The 25,803-nt window shown below is 43.5% G+C and overlaps 1 protein-coding gene across 3 annotated transcripts in view; it reads right to left on the reverse strand.

The window, feature by feature from the left end:
- Positions 1–22,694, reverse strand: part of THRAP3 (thyroid hormone receptor associated protein 3) — a 74,200-nt gene extending 51,506 nt beyond the window's left edge. For 2 of the 3 annotated variants that reach the window (XM_045898083.3, XM_045898085.3), the window contains exon 1: positions 22,540–22,694. The gene's annotated coding sequence lies outside the window, so the exon portion shown is untranslated. Of the gene's footprint in view, positions 1–21,565; positions 22,304–22,539 lie in introns of those variants that run through there. The other variant, XM_045898084.3, reaches the window with a different exon arrangement.
- Positions 22,695–25,803: the final 3,109 nt, after the last annotated feature.

Consider the following 25,803-nt stretch of genomic DNA (forward strand, 5'->3'; position numbering starts at 1 on the left):
TTAGTTGTTCAAGTACCGTGCATTCTGTCATTTTATTAGTTTTAAATTACCAGTATATCACCATGTGGTAAAACAAGACAAAAGCGGACTTTGAACATTACCCATTTAAGGGACAGTGTGGAGTGTGGATTATTTTGTTAATGATTTAGATGGAAAAATTCTATTATGAAAAACACCTAACTGTGCCAAGAATACAATGTATGTCGTCGACATTACCAAACTAAGCATTCATTATCACAATATTCGTATCTAACACCATTTGTTAGAAAATTAGGAAATTTAAAACAGTATCTCATCCTAAAAAAATCTTCACAAAAATACAAATGAAGCTACAACCAAAGTAAGTTTCTGAGTGGTTCATCTGTTAGTGAAACAGGGAAAGCCATTTATTTACAGTGAGTTGATTAAATCATGTTTGTGGCAGCCAAAGAAATGTGTCCAGAGAAAATCATCTTAAGACTATTAGCCTTTTGGGGCGCCTGGGTGGCTCAGTCGTTAAGCATCTGCCTTCGGCTCAGGTCATGATCCCAGGGTCCTGGGATCGAGCCCCTCATCGGGCTCCCTGCTCGGCAGGGAGCCTGCTTCTCCCTCTCCCACTCCCCCTGCTTGTGTTCCCTCTGTCGCTGTGTCTCTCTGTGTCAGATAAAAAACCTTAAAAAAAAAAAAATTAGCCTTTCAACTGGAAAAGTTGAGGACAATGGGAGCAACAACAGTAGTCAATTAAAAAATAAGGCAGGGATGCCTGAGTGGCGTGGTCAGGTAAGCATCGGATGCATCGGACTCTTGGTCTCAGCTCAGGTCGTGTTCTCAGGGTCATGAGATCGAGCCCGCATCAAACCTGCATGGGGATCTGTGCTCAGAAGGGAGTCTGCTTGAGATTCTCTCTCTCTCTCCCTTTGCCCCTCCAACTTGTGCACTGTGCTGTCTCTCTCGCTCTAAAAAAAAATAAGGCAGGTAGAGGGGAAAGGAGTTGACCTAAGTAACTATGGAAATGAGTGAAACAGGGAAAACAGCAAAAGGAACTGCATATAATCACTGTATTCTAGATGTTGAAGTTGTTTCCCACGGGGGTATGGGATAACATATTCTGAAACCATTACATATGTATACTGGAATTAATAAATGGATGGCAGATGGTGTGAGCCAAATTTCTCACTGCTGGGAGTGGGAGGCCACAAACAAGACAGACAGAAAGGCTAGAATGATCCAGGTGGTACTGGATTAGAAGTGGAGATACCAGTGTAAGCTCCCGTTTAGCTTAATACAGATACAAATGGATACACACAGATACATCAGAAATATTTACACATATTTCTGTATGTATATAAAATGTGTTATTATATACCTATTTCCTGTATGTATACACACATATTTCCTTGCTCTGTCAGCTGAGAAGACCTATACACAGTAACATTCCAGTAGCAATAAGCACACCTAGCACCCACACCTTGATTTCTAATAATATTCTCCAATAAAAGAAACCAAAGCTCCTTGGAGAAATGACTGACTCTAGGGCTGAGGCCAGCAATACACTGGACAAGCCTGGAATATCTTGTAGTGCCAGGAAGGAAGAAAGTGCAACAAAAGAACATACAAAAACCACCACAATGAAGGGAATATGTCAAAAGGACATTTCTGTCCAACTGAAAGAGTTCAAGAGCCAAAATTTTTTTAAAAAAATTGAACAAAGTGAAGTAATGGATAACTCAAAGTATAAAGTATCTATGAATCTATACTGATAATGGATGAGAAGAGACCAATTTCCCATGCCAAAGAATTCCAAATAATTTATGTATATATTCCACCCTCCAGAAGGTGGAACATAGAGCTCTCCATTCCATAAGTGGAGTAGAGTGAGCCTCGGGATTTCCTTCCAAAAAGTACAGTATGGAGGGGAGGGAATAATTTACACCAGAGAAACCTAGCCAGGTGATCAAAATTAACAACAACAAATCATGTTGGTAACATGTATTCCTTGATATGATGTGAAGGAAATGATAACTTACTTCTGTGGTCTTTCTCACTAAAATCCGTAACACCAGTCTAACCATGAGAAAAATCTCAACTGAGGGACGTTCTACAAAGTATCTAACCAGCACTCCTCAAAACTGTCAAAGTCACCAAAAATAGGAAAAGTCTGAAAAGGTGTCACAGCCAAGAGGAGTCTAAGGAGACATAACTACTAAATGTATATCCTAGGGCGCCTGGGTGGCTCAGTTGGTTAAGCAACTGCTTTCGGCTCAGGTCATGATCCTGGAGTCCCTGGATCGAGTCCCGCATCGGGCTCCCTGCTCGGCGGGGAGCCTGCTTCTCCCTCTGACCCTCCCCCCTCTCATGTGCTCTCTCTCTCTCTCTCATTCTGTCTCAAATAAATAAATAAAATCTTTAAAAAAAAAAAATGTATATCCTAGATAGGATCCTGGAAGAGAAAGGAGGAATTAGGTAAAAATTAAGAAAATGTGCATAAAGTAAGGACTTTAGTTAACAAGAATGCATCAACACTGGTTCATTAGCTAGGACCAATGTACCATACTAATTTGTTAACAGGGGAAATGGGCATGAGGTATACATGGGAACACTCTGTACTACTTTCTCAGATCTTCTGTAAATCTGAAACTGCTCAACAACTGAGTATTTGTTAAAAGGGGAAGGGAATGATAGCAGCAATGTCCACAACAGCCAAACTGTGGAAAGAGCCAAGATGTCCATCAACAGATGAATGGATAAAGATGTGGTATATATATACAATGGAATATTATGCGGCCATCAAAAGGAATGAGATCTTGCCATTTGCAACAATGTGGATGGAACTGGAGGGTATTATGCTAAGCAAAGTAAGTCAAACAGAGAAAGATATGTATCATATGACCTCACTGATATGAGGAATTCTTAATCTCAGGAAACAAACTGAGGGGTGCTGGAGTGGGGGGTGGGGTGGGAGGGATGGGGTGACTGGGTGATAGACACTGGGGAGGGTATGTGCTCTGGTGAGCGCCGTGAATTGTGCAAGACTATTGAATCTCAGATCTGTACCTCTGAAACAAATAATGCAATATATGTTAAGAAAAAAAAAAAAGAAGAATGTAGCAGGAGGGGAAGAATATAGCAGGAGGGGAAGAGTGAAGGGGGGGAAATCGGAGGGGTAGACGAACCATGGGAGACGGTGGACTCTGAAAAACAGACTGGGGGTTCTAGAGGGGAGGGGGGTGGGAGGATGGGTTAGCCTGGTGATGGGTGTTGAGGGGGGCGCGTTCTGCATGGAGCACTGGGTGTTATGCACAAACGATGAATCATGGAACACTACATCTAAAACTAATGATGTAGGGGCGCCTGGGTGGCTCAGTTGGTTAAGCGACTGCCTTCGGCTCAGGTCATGATCCTGGAGTCCCGGGATCGAGTCCCGCATCGGGCTCCCTGCTCGGCAGGGGGTCTGCTTCTCCCTCTGCCCTCTTCCCTCTCATGCTGTCTCTCATTCTCTCTCTCAAATAAATAAATAAAATCTTTAAAAATAATAATAATAAAAATAAAATAAAACTAATGATGGAATGTATGGGGATTAACATAATAAAATTTTTAAAAAAAAGGGGGGAAGGGAATGATTTTCACCACTGTTGCCTCTTGATTCAACAGATAATATAGACAGTGTGCAGCTGTTTACTGCAGAAGTCAATGCTGGTTTTGAAGTGACTGAAGAGTTAGCCTCTATGAATAGTCTATATGGAACAACTATAGGTGAGAATCTTTCAAAGATGTGTGAGAGAACACTAATACAACCTGACCTTGAATCTGCTGAGATGTGTAGCAAATGGTGGTGGCAAAAAATACGTAAAGAAGGACTTAATTGGACAAATTTACAGGGCTTGTGAAAATGTAAGGTGTTTCAAACATATGGTTATTCACTGTACTATTCATCAGCAGGTACTCTACAAAGAACTTTTAATCACATGTTGAGCCAGTATTATCAAAAGTCCCCCTCATTCACTGTCAATTCACTTTTGTAGACTTAACCATGGTCACTTCTGTGAATTTTTGTCAGAAACAGAAGGTGAGGGGCGCCTGGGTGGCTCAGTCGTTAAGTGTCTTGCCTTTGGCTCAGGTCATGATCCCAGGGTCCTGGGATCGAGCCCCACTTCGGACTCTCAGCTCCAAGGGAACTCTGCTTCTCCCTCCCCCACGACCCCTGCTTGTGTTCCCTCTCTTGCTGTGTCTCTGTCAAATAAATAAATAAAATCTTTTTAAAAAAAAAAGAAAGTAAGAAATAGAAGGTGGATCCTGATTTGCACTACCAAACAGCAGTTCAATGGCTTTGCAGCAAAATTTTATTGCGGTTTTTTTTTTAATCTAAAATTTTTCTAAAGAACCACACTTAAATCTTATTACTGAATACTGAAAGGCTTTGGAAATTAGCTTTTGGTGCAGACTTGATAATGTTTCTTAATGAATTCAATAAAAAATTATAAGGCAAAGTAGTATTTTTATGGGGCACCTGGGTGGCTCAGTCGTTAAGCGCCTGCCTTCGGCTCAGGTCATGATCCCAGGGTCCTGGGTTCAAGCCCCGCATCGGGCTCCCTGCTCCGCGGGAAGCGTGCTTCTCCCTCTCCCACTACCCCGGCTTGTGTTCCCTCTCTTGCTGTGTCTCTCTCTATCAAAAAAATAAAATCTTTATAAAAAAATAGTATTTTTATGGGAAATATAGATTATGGCAAATTAACTTGAACAACAGTAAACACTGTTTGAACCTCAGGTAATGTCAAGTTACTTTATTCACTTCCTGTACTATCAAAGCTAACACAATGATATCTCTGTTCACACAAAACTTTTAAAGACCTATTTTCTTAATTCAAACTACACTTCCAACATATTTCCAATCTTAATCGAAGTGCAAAGTAAATCTCCATCTTTCAAAATCCATCTAGCTGTGCAACTGAGAAGCTTCCATCTAGGGGTGGCTGGCTGGCTCAGTCAGGTCAGTGTGTGGCTCTTGATCTTGGGGTTGTGAGTTTGAGCCCCACATTGGGTGTGGAGATTACTTAAAAATAAAATCTAAAAAAAAAAAAAAACCCCACAAAACTTCCATCTAATCTTCCATTGGAAACGATTACTCTGCAGTGTAATGGTACCCAAAAAGGCAAATATCAAGAAATGAATCTAACAGAATTCTATAAATGCCTTCCAAGTGATGAATGTGCTCAAATAAACCATATGCTCAAAAAAATCATATGCTCATGGATTAATATTAATATTTGGCAGTACCTGTCTGTGTAAAGACATTTTCAAAGATGACAAATGTGCAATCTCACTACAGATTTCAGCATTAACAGATGAACACTTGCCATCCATTTTGATAGGTAAAGCTAACTCTGAACCCCAGTGATGTGAAATGTTATCTCCCAAAGTGAATTCCACTCTTGTAACACACCTGCCTTACAAAAACTGTATTCAACTATTACAGTTTGAATTCTGCCAATAAAATATTTGTTTTGTTGGGCCGCCTGGCTGGCTCAATCAGTAGAGCATGTGACCCTTAATCTCAGGGTAGTGAGTTCAAGCCCCACACTGGGTGTGGAGATTACTTAAAAAGATAAAAATAAAAAAAAATTTTTTTAATACATTTTCTTTTTTGTTATTTAAGTACCTATATAATATCCTCAGTTTTGCCTCTTGGCCCCCAAAGCCTAAAGTATTATCTGGACCTATAGAGAAAAGGTCTGCCAGCTCTGGTTCTACACCATTTGCTTAACAAAGGCATTTAGTGCAAATGGCCATGTAAGAATAAACCCTTAATGAGCAGTAATTCTCAAAACTGTAGGTCTCAAATGGTAGAAACTGTCATTTTTTAATCCAACAAATTACAGTAAGACAAAATTAGTAATCAATCATCCCAAAACAATTTCCAAAGCACTGGCCCAATAAGTAGTACGAAACAACACATGCTCTAAAGGCAGACTACCTTTGATTCCCAGCACCACCAACTAGTAGTTCTGAAACCTGTGATAAGTTACTTTATTAAATTCCACTGTCGCGGCACCTGGGTGGCTCAGTCGTTAAGCGTCTGCCTTCGGCTCAGGTCATGATCCCAGGGTCCTGGGACTGAGCCCCACATTGGGCTCCCTGCTCAGCGGGAAGCCTGCTTCTCCCTCTCCCAGTCCCCCTGCTTGTGTTCCCTCTCTCGCTGTGTCTCCCTCTGTCAAATTAAAAAAAAAAAAACAACAACAACAACTTAATAAAAAAATAAAATAAATCCCACTGTCTCATCTGTAAAACTGATGCCCACTACACAGAGCTGTTATTAAAAGTGAATGAGGGGGCGCCTGGGTGGCTCAGTCATTAAGCGTCTGCCTTCAGCTCAGGTCATGAGCCCAGGGTCCTGGGATCGAGCCCCGCATCGGGCTCCCTGCTCTGCGGGAAGCCTGCTTCTCCCTCTCCTATTCCCCCTGCTTGTATTCCCTCTCTCGCTGTGTCTCTTTCTGTCAAATAAATAAATAAAATCTTTAAAAAAAAAAAAAAAGTGAATGAGTTAATAAGTATGTGAAGTACCTGAAACAATACTTACTAGCACATATTTAGCACTCAATAAATATTAATCAGGCCAATGTCAAATCACAGAGTTAAAAGACAAGACTTCCACCAGCTAGTATGGGTAATCACATGGTCATCAAACAATTACTATCTTTCTCCTGAGAATTCAGAATTTGTCTTTATGGTAGACTCAGAATGTAAGACACTCCTACAGCTTGAGAACCTCTTAAAGAAGCTGTACACTCTGGCAACAAACCCAAGCCTAAACTTGATTCCAGGCTGAATGAGTCTGACGCTTAAATGACACCACTATTCTGCGCCCAGGTTCTCAATTTACAAAAGAGAGAGGGATCAATATGCCATCCATGCACCTGACAGTTTCTACCCAGATTGGTAATTTTTAAAATCATGCTTTCAGGCTATGCACAAGTACCTTGGGGCAAAATAACATTCTCATCTGAATCCTCTGGATCAACCAGCAGGTAAGACTGCCAGGAAATCGTTTACTTTCCCAGAATTTATCATCTTTTTATCACGTTGCAGAACTTTTACAAGCTACAATTTCCTACAAACTTAACCCTCTATTTCCTTGAAAATCACTAGTATGCAATCTTAGTGTAATATTACTAGATTAAATGGCTATTTCAGGGCAAGTACCAAATCAAATTCCTTTTTGTATCCCCAGTGTCTAGGTATGTGTCTGTTGAATGACAAACAAATGAGTATCAGCTACGTATTTTTCACTATGGAAAAATAAACAAAACTGACCATTTTAACCATTTATGAGTGTATCATTCAGTTCCCTGGCATTAAGTACATTCACACTGTTACACAACCATCACCACCAGCCATGTCCAGAACTTTTCCATCTTCCCAAACTAAAACTGTGTACCCATAAAACAGTAACCCCCCACCCACAACCGCCACTCTACCCTATGAATTTGACTGCTCTAGGTATCTCACAGTAAGTGGACTACAAGATTTGTCTTTTATGTAGTTTATGTTACCTAGCATAATGTCTTCAAGGTTCATCCACATTTGTCGCATATGTACAGGTTTAAAAAAGGGGAAAACATGCACAGAATCATGGAACTTGAAATATTAACTAAGCTTTTATCTGCCTGAGCCAAGTGTTTAATTCTTCTTACCTAGTTTTCTTTTTAATAGTACACACATAATACGAATGTCAAATGGTACAAGAGTGACAATGAAAAGAGTTCTTCCTAATTTCTACCTGCCTTATCCCCAACTTCTAGTCTCCTTCCCTTATTTAATTTTTAATTTTGGAACACAACCTCCAAGCACATGTTACTGTGCCTTGAGGATGCCCTATTAAGATATTCAGTTGACCTATCAAGACCAGCTAATCCCCTCCTCTAAAAATACTATCATAAAGATCAAAACAATGTACTTAAACTTTTTTTAAACATTTTTATTTCACCCAGTTAACACTCACTGAGCACACTCTATGAATAACGTCTTGCTAGGCAGCATATTGAGGCAAGAAAAATTATAGGCTCTGGAGTCACTTTATAAAAATTAGTTTAAAACATTCCATTTTGGGGGGGGCGCCTGCGTGGCTCAGCTGGTTAAGCGACTGCCTTCGGCTCAGGTCATGATCCTGGAGTCCCGGGATCGAGTCCCGCATCTGGCTCCCTGCTCGGCAGGGAGTCTGCTTCTCCCTCTGACCCTCCCCCCTCTCATGTGCTCTCTGTCTCTCTCATTCTCTCTGTCTCAAATAAATAAATAAAATCTTTAAAAAAAAAAAATGGAATTTTGGCTCAGGTCATGATCTCAGGGTCATAAAATCAACCCCGGCTTCGGGCTCTGCTCTGCGGAAAGTCTGCTTTCTCCTTCTCCCTCTGCACCCCCTCCACACACTCACACTCTCTAAAAAAACATTTTTATAAAAAAGAAGAAAATATAGGAATCTAATGAATTTAAGAAAAAGGATTACAAAAAATTCTAATTATAAACCATAAAGGTAGAGATTTATAAATGTCTGTTTTAGAAAATCAAAACGAGGGGTGCCTGGGTGGCTCAGTCAGATAAGCATGTGCCTTCAGCTCAGGTCATGATCCCAGGGTCCTGGGATAGAGCCCCACATCGGTCTTCTTGCTCAGCGGGGAGCCTGCTTCTCCCTGTTCCTCTGCCTGCTGCTCCCCCTGCTTGAGCTTATGTTTTCTCTCTCTGTCAAATAAATAAATAAAATCTTTTTTATTTTTATTTTTTAAAGATTTTATTTATATATTTGACAGAGAGGGAGACAGCGAGAGAGGGAACACAAGCAGGTGGAGTGGGAGAGGGAGAAAGCAGGCTTCCGGCTGAGCAGGGAGCCCGATGCGGGGCTCGATCCCAGGACCCCGGGATCATGACCTGAGCCGAAGGCAGACGCTTAACGACTGAGCCACCAGGCGCCCCAAGATATCTTTTTTTAAAAAAAAAAGAAAATCAAAAGGATTATAAGCAACTGATGGATTCTTGAACACTACATCTGAAACTAATGATGTACTATATGCTGGCTAACTGAATTTAAATTAAAAAAAAAAGAAAATCAAAATGGACCCACATACTAGGAGAATATATTTGCAAAACATATAATCAAAGGATTAAAATCCAGACTCTAGACTATATATAAACTTCTACAAATAAAAATGCTAAGAAATTCAATTGTTTAGGTAAAAAAAAAAATCACCTCATTAAATATTTACTTAACACCTACCATATGCCAGGCACTGTCCTAAGCACTACAGATACCCAATGACAAAGGGAAAAAGTCTCTGACCTCATGGTGAGGCAACACATAGAAACAAGTAACCATATATTGTATATCAAATGATAAATGCTACAAATAAAGTGGGGTAAGGGGATGAATAGGCAATTCAAGAAAGAGGAAACCTACACAGCTAATACACATATGAAAAGATTAATCTTCACTATCAGAGAAACACCATCTAAAACTACAATGAAATATTTCATACTCCTAAGAATGACAAAAATTGGGGCGCCTGGGTGGCTCAAATGGTTAAGCGTCTGCCTTCGGCTCGGGTCATGATCCCAGGGTCCTGGGATCGAGCCCCACATCTGGCTCCTGGCTCGGCTGGGAGCCTGCTTCTCCCTCTCCCTCTGCCTCTCCCTTGCTCATGCTCTGTCTCGAATAAAATCAAAAAAAAAAAAAAAAAAAAGACAAAAATTTTAAAGTCTAACAATATCGTGTCGTTAAGATTTGTAGCAATAGAAATGTTTGTAATGGAATATAAACTGGTATAATCTCTCAGGAAAATAACTGTTGCTAGTATCCTAATGAAGTTAAAGATATGCACATCCTGGGACACCTGGCTGGCTGAGTCGGTAAAGCATGAGACTTTTGATCAGAGTCAGTAGAGCATGAGACTCTCGATCAAGCTCCACACTGGGAGTAGAGCCTACTTTAAAAAAAAAAGAGAGAGGGGCGCCTGGGTGGCTCAGTTGGTTAAGCGACTGCCTTCGGCTCAGGTCATGATCCTGGAGTCCCTGGATCGAGTCCCACATCGGGCTCCTTGCTCGGCGGGGAGTCTGCTTCTCCTTCTGACCCTCCTCCCTCTCCTGCTCTCTGTCTCTCATTCTCTCTGTCTCAAATAAATAAATAAAATCTTTAAAAATAAATAAATAAAAATAAAAAAATAAAAAAGAGAGAGAGAGAGATGCACATCCTATGACCTAGCAATTGCACTTTTAGGCATAAACCCTAGAGAAACTCTCCCAAGTCAGAAGAAAATATATACAAGAATATTTCTGAGAGCACCTGGGTGGCTCAGTTGGTTAAGCATCCAATTCTTGGTTTCGGCTCAGGTCACGATCTCAGGTGGGTCGTAAGATCGAGCCCCACTTGGGGGGCTCTGCACTCACCTGGGAGTCTGCTTAGATTCTCTCTCAGCCCCTCCCCCACATGGGGGTGCACACGCACTCTCTCAAACAAATCAATCTTCAAAAAAAAAAAGTGGGGCATCTGGGTGGCTCAGTCAGTTAAGCCTTCTGCCTTCAGCTCAGGTCACGATCCCAGAGTCCTGGGATCGAGTCCCACACTGGGCTCCCTGCTCAGCAGGGAGTCGGCTTCTCCCTCCGACCCTCCCCCCTCTCATGCTCTCACTCTCAATAAATAAGTAAAATCTTAAAAAAAAAAAAAAGAGTATTTTTGGTGGTACTCTGAGCACCAACAGAAAAACAGGTAAGTGATATATTCATACAGTGAATACTGTACAACAGTGAACATGAAGAACACATATACCATAAATGAATCCCACAAACACAAGCTTGAGCAGAAAAAGTTACCAAAATAAATCAGTATTAAACATATGCAAAGCTTAAAACCACACAAAAACAATACCATATTTTGTTTAGGAAAGCATACACATTTAAGAGAAGTCTAGAAAAGGGGTGCCTGGGTGGCTCAGTCGTTGGGCGTCTGCCTTTGGCTCAGGTCATGGTCCCAGGGTCCTGGGATTGAGCCCCGCATCAGGCTCCCTGCTCGGCGGGAATCCTGCTTCTCTCTCCCACTCCCCCTGCTTGTGTCCCCTCTCTTGCTGTGTCTCTGTCAAATAGATAAATACAATCTTTAAAAAAAAAAAGAGAGAAGTCTAGAAAAACCCGTATCTTAAACACCAAAAAAAGAAGTATGGCTGGGAGAAGGGGAAAACAATCCTAGAAAATTCAACTGTGGTAGTAGAGTTTTATTTCGTAAATTAAATTGATCTCCTAAACATATGGGTACTACTTGTATTATTATTGCATTTTTGGATGTTTTTGTATTGCATGTTTATTAAAGCATGAAAAAAAGGTTTATACGATGCTGAACGCTGTGGTTGTGCTGCCTTTAGATTCCCTTTCCCAGTCTCCCAGTGAAAAAGATTCTCTAGGACAGTGATAGAAGAGGACTAGCATTCCCATGGACCTCTCAAACTTCTTGGTCAAACACATTTAGATTTACTGAAATAGGATTCATAAAGCAATGCTCCTAGGGTCAAATCAAAGAAACTCTACATCGAAGGATAAGCACATGAAGGTATCTGTTGAATACAGGCAGAGTGGTAAAGAGCAAGAGCCTTGCAAACAAGACTACCCTGGGTTAGCATCCTGACTCCACTTCTGTGCAGGCTTGAGCAAGATGTATAATCTTAATAAATTTTCTCATATCTAAAAAGTAGATTCACTAATCTTATAGTCTATCATAAGAATTGAATGAGCTGATGTATGTAAACCACATAGCACACTGTATTCTAAAAGGGCAGTTTGGGTGAAAAAACCCAGAAAGTTGGAAGGGAGAGGCTCTTTCCCCAAGCAATGTGTTTACATAATCACCAAACAACAAATCAAATCCTTAAAGGTAATTTTGTTTCCAGAATCATCTTCAAAAAACTAACTTGATACACAAATATCTGTACAATGGAAAGCAGAGATCAGGCTAAATCCCTAGGATTTTACCTAACTCCATATTAGATGCAGTTCAGGTGCTGACTGCTCAGTGAGAAAAAAAAAAACTACACTAATATTATATAACTTATAACAAGAAATGTTAGTCAAGAAAAGGTTGTGGGGTTTTTTTTTTTTAAGTAATCTCCACACCCAATGTGGGGCTCAAACTCACAACCCCGAGATATAAGAGCTGCATGCTCCACGGACTGAACCAGCCAGGCGCCCCAAGAAGTTGTTTTTGGTTTGTTTTTAGAGAGCGAGCGAGCTTGTGCATGTGTGAGAGCACGCATGAGCAGGGGGGAGGGGCAGAGGGAGAGAGAGAGAACCCCAAGCAGGCTCCACGCTCAGCACATGGTAAGCCCAACACAGGGCTGGATCCCACGACCGCGAGATCATGACCTGAGCAGAAATCAGAAGTGGGACACTTAACTGACTGATCCACCCAAGTGCCGGAAAAAGTAAATTTTCAACAGGAAAAGTTAATACTTTCAAAAAGAAACTAGATTACTGAAGAGTTACTATAGGAAAAGCTAAGTTTGGACACATAATGCTTTATGATAGGAGACAAGCATCAAAAAGTGTATCCAGGGGCGCCCAGGTGGCTCAGTCAGTTGAGCATCTGCCTTCAGCTCAGGTCATGATCCCAGGGTCCTGGGACTGAGTCCCGCGTTGGACTCCCTGCTCTCCTGCTTCTCCCTCTCCCTCTGCCTGCTGCTCCCCCTGGTTATCATCTCTGTCAAATGAATAAAATTTAAAAAAAAAAAGTGTATCCAGGATTTATATATTTGAACAATTTCTTATTCATTAAAGGGAATAAAGGAAGGAGAATGAACAATCTAGAAGACAAAGCCTGTATCCCTATAGCTTTGCTGTGATATTTAATACCCAAAAAGGAAACTAAAGATCCTCTCCTCAGAAAGTACCCTCTATTTCTTGTTGGCAGGTCTCAGATTAGTTACCAGAATAAGATGAGCTGAGAAGGGTAAGGTCAAAATTCTAGCTGGAATAACATACTGTACATAATGTTACAGTTTATGTATACTTTTGACTAGCACATAAAATCTTAATTTCCAAATAGCCACAGCAATAACTCAGTTGGCAACTTTGAAACTCAGTGTTATCTTTCACTTACATTCATGGTTCATGTATGCAAATACACAACTCACTAATAATGAGTGGGTATCAGGTTTTATCAGGAAGCTGGCACTTTGGATGAACCATATTAAAAATTTTTTCATTAAAAAAAAACTTCAGGAGTGCCTGGGTGGCTCAGCTGGTTAAGCCTCTGACTCTTGATTTCAGCTCAGGTCATGATCTCAGGGTCGCGAGATGAGTCCCACCTTGGGCCCCATGCTCAGTGGGGAGTCTACTGAAGAGTCTCTCTCTCCCTTCCCTCCATCCCTGCTCATGCGGGCTCACACTCTAATAAATAAATCTTTAAAAAAATGTCATTAAGCTTCCTTCTCTAAAAGAACAGAGATTCAGGACGCCTGGTGGCTCAGTTTGTTGGGTGTCTGCCTTTAGCTCAGGCCGTGATCCCAGGGTCCTGGGATCAAGCTGCACATTGGGCTCCTTGCTCAGCGGGGAGCCTGCATCTCCCTCTGCCTGCTGCTCCCCCCACTAGTGCTCCTCTCTGACAAATAAATAAAATCTTAAAAAAGGGCGCCTGGCTGGCTGTCAGTAGAGCATCTGACTCTTGATCTTGCGGTCGTTAGTTTGAGCCCCACACTGGGTGTAGAGATTACTTTTTTTTTGTTTAAGATTTTATTTTGGGGGCGCCTGGGTGGCTCACTCGGTTAAGCATCTGTTCGTTTCAGCTCGGGTCGTGGTCTCAGGTTGTAAGATCAAGCCCCACACTGGGCTCTGCGCTCAGCACAGAGTCTGCTTGAGACTCTCTTCCTCTCCTCCTGTCCTTCCCCCCAAATAAACAAATAAATCTTTAAAAAAAATACTTAAGAAAAAAAAGATTTTATTTTTATTTGTCATAGAGAGAGAACACAAGCAGGGGGAGCAGCAGGCAGAGGGAGAAGCAGGCTCCCCGCTGAGCACGGGGCTCAACGTGGGGCTCAATCCCAGGACCCTGGGATCATGACCTGAGCCGAAGGCAATTGCTTAACCAAGCCACCCAGACGCCCCTAGAGACTACTTTAAAAATAAATTTCAGAGCGCCTGGCTAGCTCAGCAGAGCAGGCAACACTTAATCTCAGGGTCGTTGAGTTTAAGCCCCACAATGGGCATGAAGCCTACTTAAAATAAAAAATATGGGATGGGGGCACTTGGATGTCCCAGGGCATGATCTCAGGGTCCTGGGATGGAGCCCTGCATTGAGCTCTCTGCTCAGCAGAGAGCCTGCTTCTCGCCCTCATTTCCCCTCTGTGCCCTCCCTCCCTCTCTCAAATAATCTTTTTTTTTTAAGAGATTTTTTTATTTTTTTGACAGAGAGAGACACAGTGAGAGAGGGAACACAAGCAGGGGGAGCGGGAGAGGGAGAAGCAGGCTTCCCGCGGAGCAGGGAGCCCGATGTGGGGCTCGATCCCAGGACCCTGGGATCAGGACCTGAGCCGAAGGCAGACGCTTAACCAACTGAGCCACCCAGGCGCCCCTTTCAAATAAATAATCTTAAAAAATACGGGGCGCCTGGGTGGCTCAGTCAAGTTAACCATCTGCCTTCAGCTCAGGTCATGATCCCCATGTCTCTTGCTCGGCAGGGAGCCTGCTTCTCCCTCTGCCTGCCGCTCCCCCTGCTTGTGCCGCCAGCGCATGTGCACTCTCTCTCTGACACAGGGGCACCTGGGTGACTCAGTCATTAAGCGTCTGCCTTCGGCTCAGGTCATGATCTCAGGGTCCTGGGATCCAGTCCCCACATCAGGCTCCCTGCTCCGCGGGAAGCCTGCTTCTCCCTCTCCCACTCCCCCTGCTTGTGTTCCCTCTCTCGCTGTGTCTCTCTGTCAAATAAATAAATAAAATCTTTAAAAAAATAAAATAAAAAATAAAATACTTTAGGGGCACCTGGGTGGCTCAGTTGGTTACGTGTCTGTCTTCAGCTCAGGTCATGATCCCAGGGTCCTGGGATCGAGCCCCACATCGGGCTCCCTGCTCGGCGGGAAGCCTGCTTCTCCCTCTCTCACTCCCCCTGCTTGTGTTCCCTCTCTCGCTATGTCTCTGTCAAATAAATAAAATCTTTTAAAAAATAAATAAAATACATAAATTTCTCTAAAGAAAAATCTTTAATAAAAATGAAATGTTAAGCAGAACCCCTAAGTAAAAAATTATCACTATAGAACTGCTCTGACTGAAATGGGAGTAGGCTGCTCAGAGTCCTGCCAGCTCAGTCTCTTCCCTCAATAGATCCCAAGGCACCCTCCTTACTCCAAATGGTCTTTTAAAATCTAATCCATACTTGGCTAAACTTACTAAAAATTCAAGAAAAACAATGATCATCACAACCTACTTATACAGTTACCTTAGTTTTATATTATGTCTTTAGAGAATGACTTTTGACAACAAATTTTTATAAATCAACGTCATAATTCACTTACAAAAGATGTACACATTGTAAGAACAGTTTGGTCAGTTTTGACAAAATATACTGTGAAACACTACTCCAACCAAAATATGGAATATTTCAGGGGAACCTCGGGTGGCTCAGTCGATTAAGCATCCGACTCTTGATCTCACCTCAGGTCTTGATTTCAGGGTCGTTGAGTTCAAGCCCCGTGCTGAACTTCAAAATATATATATGTGGAATATTCCTATCACTCCAGAAAGTACCTTTCTGCCCCTTTGCAATCTCATGTACCACCATACAAATCATTTTCAACTGGTAGCTTAATAGAATCTGAGTAAATGAGGACTTAATAGCGGGAGCACTTCCAGAGATAGCCAACCATTCAGCATATCTCTTCCCGTATTAATTCATCCTTTCTTTCAGTATTTACTAAGCCCCTTCTACGTGGCATAGAACACAGTAGGTGTGGGGACTCAGCAATGAATCAACAAATCCCTGCTTTACTCTCTAAAGAGGTGAAGACGCAGTGGATTAAAATAATGTCCCACAGGGGCCCCTCGGTGGCTCAGTCAGTTGAGCCTCCAACTCTTGATTTCGGCTCAGGTCATGATCTCAGGGTCCTGCGTGAGGTTGATCCCCACGTCGGGCTCCGCATTCAGCACGGAGTCTGCTTGTCCCCCTCCCTCTGCTCCTCCCTCTGGGAGCACTCTCTCTCTCAAATAAATAAAATCTTAAAAAAATAATAATAATAATGTCCCAGAATAATAATGTGCGGGGGGGGGGGTTGATGAGAGGAATACCTATAGATAGGGTGTCAAGAAAGGTGTTGTTCAAGGAATGCGCGGATGGCTCAGTCAGTTGGGCGTCTGCCTTCAGCTCAGGTTATGATCCCAGGGTCCTGGGGATCAAGCCCCATGTTGGGCTCCCTGCTCAGCAGGGAGTCTGTTTCTCCCTCTCCCTCCACCCCTCCCCCCACTCATGCTCTTTCTCTTGCTCTCTCACTCTCGAATAAATAAAATCTTAAAAAAAATTTAAGACTAGGGGCGCCTGGGTGGCTCAGATGGTTAAGCGTCTGCCTTCGGCTCGGGTCATGGTCCCAGGGTCCTGGGATCAAGCCCCACATCGGGCTCCTGGCTCAGCAAGGAGCCTGCTTCTCCCTCTCCCTCTGCCTCTCTCCCTGCTCATGCTTTCTCTCTCTCTCTGTATCTCTGTGTCTCAAATAAATAAATAAAAAAAAAAAAATCTCGACGAACCATGAGAGACGATGGACTCTGAAAAACAAACTGAGGATTCTAGAGGGGACGGGGGTGGGAGGATGGGTTAGCCTGGTGATGGGTATTGAGAAGGGCACATTCTGTATGGAGCACTGGGTGTTATGTACAAACAATGAATCATGGAACACTACATCTAAAACTAATGATGTAACGTATGGGGATTAACATAAGAATAAAAAAAAATCTTAAAAAAAAAAATTTAAGACTACATAAAGCATCACTTTATTGTATCTGAAACAAGAATTTATCTTAAAAAATTTATCCCATTTTTTCTAGTGGGCAACCCCACTCTGGCATCTGACCAACTTCCTCAATCTCCATTTTTTTTTTTTTTTTTAAAGATCTTATTTATTTGCTTGACAGAGAGATAGTGGGAGCAGGAACACAAGCAGGGGGAGTGGAAGAGAGAGAAGCAGGCTTCCCGCTGAGCAGGGAGCCCAATGCAGGGCTCAATCCCAGGACCCTGAGATCATGACCCAAGCTGAAGGCAGATGCTTAACGAATGAGCCACCCAGGTGCCTCAATCTCCTCCATTTTTAAAGTTTTTTTCTGATAGCCCATAGTCTGATAGCCAAAGCTATTAGTCAAGACTGCAGGACACATCCTTTAGACAGATATTATTGTAAAATAATATCAAGTGACATTTAGAAAAATCAAATGAATTTGACAAATTTGACCATGAAAGACTAAGAAAGACCATCTTCTGGGAAGCCCTGATGTAATGGAGCTCTAGAGTGAAGAAATCTGGGTAACTTTAGAAAGCAGTCTCACCTCTCTGATGTCCTCTAGCAATTCTTTATTTATCCTGCCCTTATTATCAAAATAGAAGGAAAAAACTGAGTTATTGGGGCACCTGGGTGGCTCAGGTGGTTCAGCATCTGCCTTCCATTCGGGTCATGATCCCACGGTCCTGGGATGGGGCCCCGCGTCTAACTCCTTGCTCAGCGGGAGTCTGCTTCTCCCTCTCCCTCTGCCTGCTGCTCTCTCTAGCTATCTGTCTCTCTCAAATAAATAAGGAAAATCTTTTAAAAAAATGTTGAGTTATTATCCCTCAAAAAAAAAAAAAGGCATATTAAACACACACACACACACAGAAAAACAACTTTGGTCCTTATGCCTAAAGACAAGAGCCAAAAGTCTTCTAATTAAACATTCATAATTTCTCTTTCCTTGGCCTTCTATGTTCTGAAACAAGCCCAGCTATGCAGTTACGATATTCTAGATGCTAAAAAGCAAATCAGGCAGAACAAAAAACGAGGACACTGCACCCATGCCAGCTAAAAGGCATGGGCCGGGGTCAGGTCAATGCCTTTAAGCTTTCTAAAAGCCCTTGGGTTTCTTGAGTTTGGAAACAAAATAATTCAATGTTTTGGACTTACCTCCCTCGTTGGCTCGCAAAAAATAAGGCAACAAGACGAAACAATTTTTAATGGTGATAGAACATTAAGACAGAAAAAAGACTTAAGTGGAGGCATTAGAGACCTGTATCATATATCTAGAACAGGGAGACCAAATTAAAGGGCCTACAAACAGACATGTAATATAAGGTGTAAAATAGTATCAAGTGACACTTCACACCACATCAGGGATACATGTCAGGCTGTAGCAAGGTCTCCAACAAACTAGAGAGGACATGACCAACTACAAAAGATGGCTGCTATGAAGCAGAAACACAGTTCCATGGCTGCCAGAACTGATTTTTCAAAAGCAGCCTGAATCCAAATTTTTACATAAAATCTCCTTGTTTTTTTATGTTGACAACAAATTCAAATTTATAAGACTATGTGAGCCAATCAAAACACATCTGGAGATTGGATTCAGTCCATAAGCCTTCAGTTTCCAACCTCTGCAGTAAAAACAAAAATACATGGTTTTTTCAGTGGTACAGCTCTAACTCTGGTGTACAAAGTACACCCTATACATCCAATAACACACTGTCATGTAAAAATATACTCAAAAAATATGAATATACATCTGAAACCCCTAACTGCTGAAGGAAAGCAAGAAGAAAATGATCTTGCTCTTCATACCCTAAAGTGCTCCATTTGTACCACTTAAAATAGGAACTGTTTCTTCCAGTGAAAGAAAACATTAGGAAATGGATTTTCGGGGCGCCTGGGTGGCTCAGTCGTTAAGCGTCTGCCTTCAGCTCAGGTCATGATCCCAGGATCCTGGGATCGAGCCCCGTATGGGGCTCCCTGCTCAGCAGGAAGCCTACTTCTCCCTCTTCCACTCCCCCTGCTTGTGTTCCCTCTCGTTCAAATAAACAAATAAAATCTTAAAAAAAAAAAAAAAAGAAATGGATTTTCATGAAACTGAGCTCACTAATGTTTAGCTTCCTCAGTATGTGCATCAGCCCATAACTTGCAGACAAAAAGAAACTAAAAGATGATCTATGGCACAACATTTAACCTTGATCTTTTTTTTTTTTTTTAAGATTTTATTTTTTAGAGAGCGAGCGAGAGAGAAACAGCATGAGAAGGGAGAGGGTCAGAGGGAGAAGCAGGCTCCCCGCTGAGCCGGGAGCCCGATGTGGGACTCGATCCCAGGACCCTGGGATCATGACCTGAGCCGAAGGCAGACACTTAACCATCTGAGCCACCCAGGCGCCCTTAACCTTGATCTTTAAAAAAGTTCCCATGAAAGACTAAGAAATGCGGTGCCCTGGCTGGCTCAGTTCTCGGGGCGACTCGATTTTGGGGTTCTGAGTTTGAGCCCCATGTGGGGTGTAGAGATTACTTAAAAATAAATAAAAAGGACGAAGGAAGCAATCTTTTAGAAGGGTACCCATGACTCGACTCTCCTGATAAGCTATGGGCAACTACTTTTTTATGGGTTATAAACCTGCATTCCAGGCTCTAGAACAGTATTCTTAAATTTTGAAACTAATGAGGAAGATGGAAGGTATCAAACCTTTGAGAAAAAGCACTCCCTCACAAAAATTTTAGTTCCTGGGTTCCCCACAGTCCATGGACCAAAGATTAAGAATGGCCTGCTCCATGTGGGAGGATGGGTTAGCCTGGTGGTGGGTATTGAGGAGGGCACATTCTGCATGGAGCACTGGGTGTTATGAACAATGAATCATGGAACACTTCATCTAAAACTAATGATGTAATGTATGGGGATTAACATAAGAATAAAAAAAATTAAAAAAAAAAAGAATGGCCTGCTCCAAGGAATATTAAACCTACGTCATCTCCAACCCCCCCGCTTCTTCCCATCAATACATCTCCATTCCATCCCCCTACTTCAGGTAACTACCATGTCCAGCCCGGACCAGTACAGCAGCCTCTTAAATGATATAATGATATCCCCCGCCCCCCACCATCCATACCTCTGCAAAACTGATTTTAAAATATCAACTGGAAGGCTTCGACGGCTTCCCCAAAAACCTTACCTGTCCATCTGTTCTGTAACCACTCTCCTCACTGTATCAGCTACTTCGGGCCTCTTTTCAGTGCTGAAAGCACACTAAATTCTCCCCATTTCAAGTTTCGGCACTTGCTGTTCCCTCCACACGGAATCCTCCCTCCTCCAAACTGTCTCCTCACTTGCGCCCAAAAGAACTCTGACCACCCTGAGGTCTCCCTTGTTAGTGTCTACTACAGTCCCTACTTGATATCTCCACATCACTTTTCTCAATTTGTCATTTATTGGCTTACCTGTTGTGTCTTCCCCCACTCTACTGGAAGTTCTCCAAAAGCGAGACCCCTGCTGTCTCACAAGCCCCTGTACTCCCACAGCCTAGCACAGGAGCCAGTAGATGGTACGTTCTCAGGCACTATTTGTTGAATCAATCAGCCAAATACTGAACTGACTCAATCTTAGATGTTTACAAAATGAGTATGTGAAGCAATCCAACAAAATCTAATATTTGAGAGAACAGCGTTAACCACGCTGCCTTCAATTCAGGATGTCATTGTGCCCAAGAGAAACAGACTAGCATCTTAAGATTCTTAGTGATTAAGACCATCCAATCGAAATAACAGTCATACGTCTTCTGCTCTCTCTCCGTCAGCCTCATCTCTCCCCACCTCGGCGCTAACCTCAGCAATATTCCAAGCTTCCTCCTTGTAATTTCTCAGGACAAAATAGGTTTTGTAAACCCTAATTTCACTGGCTAAACCAAATTCAAAAAGCGCCTGTATGTGGTGTTAATGGTAATGAAATATGCTAAAGAACTACTGTCAGCTACTATTACTACTATCAGCACCACCACTAAAATGGGACTCGTACATCTGCAGACTAAAAACGTCAGTCTCCAAAACCGGGGACCTGCCACTGGTGCCAAAAGGGTTAAAGAACAAAGCGAAAAGCCTGTATTGGACATAAAAGATTTTCAGATAAACGACTTCTTCTGAAAACTTCAATTCACCTTTTACAAGGTACAATCAAGCCTAAGTGGCTGCGGGATAAGCTCGTTTTTGATATTGCTAGTGTGTGCACTAGTTCACAAAACGTAATTCCCAGCAAAGAGCAAACTAAGCCCGATTTGCTCCACAAGTTGGTTCATGGCAGGAACCGTTGCTAACTCTTTAACAGGCTTCTACTTAATGATACACACATCAAGCTGTCCAGATAACCGAACAGACAATATTTCCACAAACAAAAAAAAAGGAAGGGCCATCTGAAAAGAAAGGAAAATGCTGGTGTAATACCTGCCTTTCCACTCTGGGCCCACCATCTGGAAATCCTATAAACGATGATTGATAATGATGTCGTTTAATACATGTCAGGTAATGAGCTAAGCGGTTTTCAATTTAATCTCATTTAATCTTCACAATCACTCTATAAAGTAGCCGTTGTTACTTACCGCTATTTTGCAGATAAGGAAACCGAGGCACCTGGAAGCGAAGCCCCTTGACCTAAAATCAAAAGCTAACAGAGCCAAAATTTGAACCCAGGCAAGCTGGCTGCAGGATCCATCTGTTATGCTGCCACCAGAAGCTTCATTGGCTCTCGCCCGCCAGGCTCTACCACACTCTGGCTTCTCCTTCAATCCAATTAACAACCTCCCCGTAAACCCCCTAGTACCCCTGATGGCTTCGAACTTCTGGGCACCAGCGCTACTCGCCAGCTTCTGCCGCCATGCTCCACCCCTAAGATTTAGAGAGGCAATGAGAAAAGCTGATAAAAAGTTGCTGAGGTGCTAAAGGAGGCAAAGAAAATTGCCTCCTACAAGCAGAACACACGCCGATTACCACTGGAATGCAAGTCGGCCTCACCTCCAACCCAAGAGACTGAAATAAAAGTGGGCGCACAAATGCTCCCGGAGCAGATAAATTTGGACTATGCCTCCTCTGGCCGCAAGGCAGAAAAGAAGGACTAACATTTACTGAGTGCCAGCCACATGCGCCCTAAGAGAAGACAGAACCAGGCCAATGGAGACCGGGGGGAGGGGGAGGGGTTAGCACTCAAAGAGTTCCGGGAAAAAGAAAAATCCAAATAATGGGGTTCCCACGACTAAAGAGAGAAATGGAAGAGGTTGAGGCCTCTTCCTCGAAGCTTGCAAGGAGGGGGGGGAAAGGGTAGGAGCTGCTCGGGAGAAAAGGCGGACCAGAGCGTCGGGAGCTAGGCCTGAGCGAGGGGAAGCCCTGAAGGGCGGGGAGGGGGAGGAGCCGGAGAGAGCGGAGCCCGCTCAGAGGAGGCCTAGGGGTAGGCGCGGGGGAGCAGCTCGGCGCCGGGCCTGCCGGGGACCCTGACCCAGCCGCCGCGGAGGAAAGATAAAAGACAAAACGACTGGAGCCGGTGGAACTGCTCTAATCCCCATCAGAGGCCCTCACTCACCTGGGCCCACCGCAGCGATCGCAGCTGCAGCCTCGCAACGGCACAACCGGCCCGAACCTCGCCCCCGCCCGACAGCGCGCCCCGCGTCCCCGCTCTCGGACGGCGGCAGCGGCGGCGTCGCCCCGCTGACTCCTGGGAAATGTAGTGCTAGCCCCGTCTCTCTTTGCCAACTTGATGGTCGGCTGAACTACGTTTCCCACAAAGCAAGGCGAGCGTTGGGCCCGCCGCTTCGCGTCACGCGCCAGGTTGTCGGCAGTCACGTGGGTTGCTCCTTTCCATCCCCTCCCCCCTCCTGGGTGGCCTGGGGAAGAAGGAGGGAGGTGGACGGAAGGGGCGGGGGCGTTGCTGACGCCACTACCCCCACCATTTTGGAACCAGCCTGGAGGAAGGGCCTGAGCCCCACCCACTGGCGGCTTTCCTCCGTTGTCGCAAAGTCTCTGAGCTGGGAATCGGGGCTCCTGGCTTTCAGCCTTTGCCCTGCCACTTCTCGCTTTGTGACCTTGAGCAAAACGTCTCCCCTCTGTGAGCCTCGGTTTCCTCCCCTATGGTATGACACTCGTAATTTCTATCCCATAGAGTTGTTGCGAGAGTCCGACAAAGTAAAGCACATGAAAGCGGCTTGTACTCTGAAAGCGCAACTCAAAATGGAGTTGTTTTTATTGCGATAGCGTGACCTCTTTCGGAGGAGACCCAGGAGCCCGATGGGTCAAGCTCTGACCCGCCTCATCTCCCGCCACCTCCCCCTCCCCCGCCCATGATCATGGGAGCACAGAAAGATTTTCTGAAAGTGTAGTCCTGTGAAGCTTGTTAAAATGGATGCCACTCACCTATTAAGCCGGAAGTTTCCCGGGAAGTACAGGAATCTACATTATAAACACTTCTCCAGTGATTCTCATGCAACTACAAGTTCGAGAACCACTGCGTTCATCAGGGTTTTGCACAAGCTAGTTTCTTTTGGAATTACTGCCCTAATGAACTCCAATCTTTAAGACTGAGCTCAAATGTCACCTCTTCTATGAAGCCTTCCAAGTTTACTAGCTTCCCCAATGTCTACTCCCACAGTACTTTGGCACCTTATTCTGTAATTATTAGGGCCTCTGTTTGTCTTCCCCACCAGACTGCGAGCTCTTTGAGAACAGAGATCGGTTTGGGTGGATTTCTGCATCCCCAGGGCAAAGTAAAAAAAGTAAATACGAATAAATATTGAAGAAATCTGCTCTTCCTGCAAGAAAAGCTCACCAGGCTCAAGTCTCAGATCATGCCACATCAGCCCTCACCCTTACTGAACTCAGTGGCATTCCTTCCAGGCTACTTACTTTTTCTTCCTTCTTCGAGCACTTCCCTGTATGCCCTGTAGTGCTTCTTGTAAGGTTCTGAATCAGCTTAATTTTCTTCTTTCTTTCTTTCTTTCTTTCTTTCTTTCTTTCTTTCTTTCCTTTCTTTCCTTTCTTTCCTTTCTTTCTTTCTTCCTTTCTTCCTTTCTTCCTTTCCTTTCTTTCCTTTCTTTCCTTTCTTTCCTTTCTTTCCTTTCTTTCTTTCAAGTAGGCTCCACAACCTGGGGCTTGGGAACTCATGACCCTGAGATCAAGACCTGAGCTGAGATCAAGAGTGTGACGCTTAACCAACTGATCCACCCAGGTGCCCCTCAACTTAATTTTTAATTCACAGCTTTTCTGAGGGCTATATGCCACGCCCAGTGCAATATACTAGGAACACAATAGTAAACTAGAGGGATGCAAAAATACATAGTCACTCCTCCTGGTTTCTGAGATACTCTATGCTGGATCTCTTCTTACCTCTCTCCCACCCACCTCCACCCCTTGTTTGGCCCAAAACCTACCCCACAGTTCCAGCTTCCTCCCTCTCTTCTCATTCAGTCTTTCTCCCTGAGTGACCTCTCTCCCTGAGTGACCTCGCTCCTTGAGTGATCTGGCATACTCAGATAGTTTCTCCATCTCTTCTGTGCATTTTACTCTGTTAATAACATCTTGACATCAACTCAGATTGTTCCAGATGGTTAGGAGTTGCCATACCCTGATTTTCCACTGGTATCTCAAACTAATCCTGCTGAAATCTGAACTCTTTTTCCCTCCAATACAACATTACCTAATTGCGTAGTTAATTGTTGATATGTCTGTATTCTCCACTAAGCTTTGAGCTCCTCTCAAGAAAATCTTATCACGGGCTCCTGGGTGGCTCAGTCGTTAAGTATCTGCCTTCGGCTCAGGTCATGATCCCAGGGTCCTAGGGTCAAGTCCCACAGTGGGCTCCCCGCTCGGCAGGAAGCCTGCTTTTCCGTCTCCCACTCCCCCGCTTGTGTTCCTGCTCTCTCTCTCTCTCTCTCTCTCTGTCAAATAAATAAATAAAATCTTTAAAAAAAAAAAGAAAGAAAGAAAATCTTATCACTACGTTCATTTATTGAGCGTTTACTATGGGCCAGGCCTTGTGCTAGAAGCTCAGGAGGAAAATGGTAAGCAAAACAAATGTGGTCTGTGCCTTCACAGAGCTCACTTCTAACTGGAGAGACAACATTAAGAAATCTATTGCTGGAGTGACTTGCTGGCTCAGTTGATAGAGCGTGTGACTCCTGGGCTCAAGGTTGTGAGTTCAAGTCCCATGTTGGACATAAAGATTCTTAATTTAAAAAAATTTTTTAAGGAAGCCTGGTGGCTCAGTAGGTTAAGCATCCGCCTCAGGTCATGATCTCAGGATCCTGGGATAGAGTCCCAAGTTGGACTTCGTGCTCAGTGGGGAGTCTGCTTCTCCCTCTCCCTTTGCCCCTCCCCACCCCACCCCCACTGTGTGCGCTCTCTCTGTCTCTGTCTCAAATAAAAATAAAATCTTACTAAAAATTTTTAAGTCTAGGGGCACCTGGTTGGCTCAGTCGTTGAGCGTCTGCCTTCGGCTCAGGTCCTGATCCCGGGGTCCTGGGATCGAGCCCCTCATCAGGCTCCCTGCTCAGCGGGAGACCTGCTTCTGCCTCTCCCACTCCCCCTGCTTGGGTTCCCTCTCTCACTGTGTCTCTGTCAAATAAGTAAAATCTTTAAAAATTTTTAAGTCTATTGCAAAAAAGTAATAACTCTATTACATGCATGATTAATTACCAGTGTGGTAAGTGCAGCACAGAAAAGCATGTGTTACATGCTATGATGACATACAACAGGGGTTGGTAAACTATAGCCTACAAGCCAATCCTGGCCCTCCTCCTGGTTTTGTATGGCAAGAAGCTAGGAACTGTTTTTATATTTTTTATAAATATAAAAA

This window comes from Mirounga angustirostris, unplaced genomic scaffold, assembly GCF_029215605.1.
Source record: "Mirounga angustirostris isolate CCGP_5_RB_7025 unplaced genomic scaffold, mMirAng1.0.hap1 SCAF_4, whole genome shotgun sequence".
NCBI classification, from domain to species: domain Eukaryota; kingdom Metazoa; phylum Chordata; class Mammalia; order Carnivora; family Phocidae; genus Mirounga; species Mirounga angustirostris.